At 42.3% G+C, this 3,627-nt stretch overlaps 1 non-coding gene across 1 annotated transcript; it reads right to left on the bottom strand.

Moving 5' to 3' along the window:
• Window positions 1–2,584: 2,584 nt before the first annotated feature.
• Window positions 2,585–2,691, bottom strand: LOC111817093. Its single transcript, XR_002821363.1, has one exon. It is a non-coding gene; the product is annotated as a U6 spliceosomal RNA (small nuclear RNA).
• Window positions 2,692–3,627: the final 936 nt, after the last annotated feature.

The following is a 3,627-nucleotide window of genomic DNA, read 5'->3' as shown; positions in this document are numbered from 1 at the left end:
CCTGCTTTTCTGTTTGAGGCCACACTCTGGGCGACTTAGCAAGACCCTGTGTCAAAATTTTAAAACAATGTAAAGGACTAGGATTGTTGCTTGGTGATATAGAACCCCTGGGTTCAGTCCTCGATACTGAACAGACAGAGACACAGAGAGACAGAGTCAGAGAGAGAGAGAGAGAGAGAGAGAGAGAGAGAGAGAGACAGACAGACAGACAGACAGAGACAGAGACAGAGACAGAATGAGAATGAGAATGAATTTGGAGGTAACAAACAATATCAGATTACCATGCTTCACTCCTTGATTATGGCAGTCGTTGCTGTGACTGTTTTGACGTGTGAAGGACCACCTTGAAGAGTGTGAAGAAAATGAAAATGGTACCCACCATCTCAGTGACCTGATCTTGGAAAGGACAGGCCATGGCTACCCAGCCAATGTTCATGGGGAGAGGAGAATGTCAGAGTGTGACTACCAGTTGGCAGAGATGATTACAGTTGGAACACCTTAGAGGTTGTCACACAGGAAACTGCTAGAAGGTCTAGAGCCGCAGGGTCACAGGATCAGCTTGGTTGTTTTAAAAATAGACAATCTGGCCATGCACCAGGGTATACAGGCTTATAGTCCCAGCTACTTAGAAGGCAAGAGCCTAGAAGTTCAAGGCTAGGCTGGGTAACACAGTAAGACTGTGTGTTAAAGATAAAAACATTTTAAAAAATAAAATTAGACAACCCAAAGCACATGATACAAGAATAAATTTCCAATAGGGCATAAATAAAAATCTTTCTTCCAGCCCTGTTCCCAACCACTTAATTCTCCCTTCCCAGAGGCAACCAGCATTTCTGGGGCTTCTTGTGGCCTTCCACAAATGGTCCACAAGTACATAAACAAATTCATCTGTAGTGCTCATTGATGTTGTTCACTAAAGATTTTCAATTCTATTCTCCTTCCAGGCCTAAGTGAGCTTTACCAGGTATATATTTGTATGTAGGAATAAAAAGCACTCAAACTTAGTAGCTTAAAGTGAGTCTTTTTCTTTTGTTCTGGTTTTTCTTTGTTTTTGTATTTTTTGTGGCAGAACTGGGGATTGAATTCAGGCCCTTGCGCTTGCCAGGGAAGCGCTTATTCCACTGAGCCATCTCCCCAGCCCCATTGTTCTGGTTTTTTTTTTTTTTTTTTTTTTTTTTTTTGATTGATAGATTCTGTGGGTTGGGAATACAGGAAGAATTCAGGCAGGTAACTGCTGTTTGCTACACAACGGCAGGCCTGTCATCCATGGATAGTTACATGACCAGTCACTGGAAACTTCTAGAAGCTTCTTCATTCATAAGTCTGATGCCTGAGGTAGGGAAACTAGAAGACCTGGCTCATTTGGGATTGTCATCCACAGTACAGCAGCCACATGTGGCTTCTTCATTTGGCATGGACTTCTCACAGCGGTGCCTGATTCTGAGGGTACTAGCCCATGAGAAAGCAAGAGAGCAGATAGTTCAAGAAAACTGTGCTATGTGGCATTTTCTGACCTGGCCTCAGACCTTGACCTGCGTCATTTGCATCATTTTCTACTAAAGCAAGAGTCATGAAGGGCAGAGCAAGGGCAGAGTGAATTCAAGGAGAAGATTAGATTGTATCTTTCCATGGGCAAGAGACAAAGTCACATCCAAGAAGAGCCTCAGGGGTGGGAGCATTTTGCTACTCTCATCTTTGGAAACTATGAATTGCCACACAGTACATGCATCACATGACAACCAAAATGGATGGTAGGAGCTGGGGAGATGGCTCAGTGGAATAAGTGCTTCCCTGGCAAGTGCAAGGGCCTGAGTTCAAGCCCTGGTTCCACCAGAAAAAAAAAAATTGTTTTGATTCAATCCTTGGTATTGCAATAAATAAATAAAACAAAATGGATGGTGGTCCCATAAGAATATAATGAAGCTAAAAAGTTCTATTACCCATTGACCATATAGTTGTTTTAATATCATAAAACAAGACATTACTCACATGTATGTGGTGATGTTGGTGTACACCAATCTATTGTGCTGCTAGTCTTATAAAAGTATAGTAATAGAGACTGGAGTATGCCTCAGTAGTACACCATGTGCCCAGCCTATCCAAGACCCTAAGTATACTAATTGTGTGTAGTCTAAAGCACTTGGTAGCGACAATGAACTACTTTGTTCCTGACTTATGCATTTGCTATATTTTGCTATTTTTCTCTTTCTTGTTTATTTATTTGATACAGGGTCTCTCTATGCAGTTCCAACTTGTAGTGATCCTCCTGTCTCAGCCTCGACAGCACTGGAACTACAGGCATGTGCCACCACACCCAGTTTCAGGCCAGCAAGGTGTGCCCAGGGTTCTGGAGCCTGTGCAGCATGGGATACCTGGGATCAAATTCGGGTCCTTGCACTTCCCAGGCAGGCACTTATTTAGACAGCCAAGTTATCTCCCCAGCCTATTTTCTTTATTTTCCAGATGACATCTTGTATGTTTTTTTTTTTTTTTTGGTGTGCATCTTTAATTTTATTTCTCTCACAAAACAGATTACAATTAAATCAGGATTACATAAATATGCCCTTAAAGTGAGAATATTACTAAAAATATGGAACGCTTCACGAATTTGCGTGTCATCCTTGCGCAGGGGCCATGCTAATCTTCTCTGTATCGTTCCAATTTTAGTATATGTGCTGCCGAAGCGAGCACTTGTATGTTGTTCAGGCTGGGCTAGAATGCCTTGGTTCAAGCAATCCTCTTGTGTTAGGCTCTGGAGTATCTGGAACTATAGCACATGCTACTGCACCTGGTCTTAGGCTATTTTTAAGTACACTCCTACTTCTAAAATATCTTAAAGGTACAGCAGTATGGTGGCCTCATCCGTGTTGTGTTTACTGAATCTCTTGATTGCATCAAGAGGCCACATGGAATAGTCAACCTAGACCATGTAAGGACATTCTGTAATGTTCATACAATGACAAAACTGCCTGATGTCTTTCTTAGAAGGTATCCTAAGCGCTAAATGGCACATGACTGCATTTGTGGTTGTGTGGTTTGCTTTGACAATGAACTGTAAATGAAAGATAACTGGTGCTTTAAGGGCTATTGTATAATGTACCACATTTTCTTTCACTGCCTGACATTGTAAAATTGGGATAAATCTCTGTCATCTCCATCCCTCTGGGTTCCTTCCCTTACAAGAATAAAGCTGCCCTACCACCTGATAACCTGAGTTGGATATGTGATGTGTATGACAACAAAAATGTGTTGTGGGGTGTTATAATTTGTGTTTAAATGTCCCCCCAAGCCTCATTCAGTCCAGAGTTTATGATTGATTCATGGTCCAGTGCTGGGATTATGGGTTGAATGCAATACCCACCCTAGGGTGGTAACCTGCACGCAACATGCGAGAAGAAAAGAGGCTTGCCCTCTCTCTCTCTTCTCCTGCCCCTTCTGCTCTTGTTGCTTTTCCTGTCTTCTACCACTCTGAAGTGTTACCCCTGTGCCATTCCACCCTACCTTGGTGCCTGCTGATCACAGACTGAAACCTCCAAAAACTATGATAAATAAACCTTTTCCTCTTTGAGTGTCAGGTATTTTGTCCCAGCAATGAGAGAAAAGTAACCAAGACATGGGACCTCATTA

This window comes from Octodon degus, unplaced genomic scaffold (genome assembly GCF_000260255.1).
Source record: "Octodon degus isolate 3935 unplaced genomic scaffold, OctDeg1.0 scaffold00048, whole genome shotgun sequence".
Lineage (NCBI taxonomy): Eukaryota > Metazoa > Chordata > Mammalia > Rodentia > Octodontidae > Octodon > Octodon degus.
Note: the sequence above shows the minus strand (reverse complement) of the source record. Positions and strands in the feature narration are given on the sequence as shown.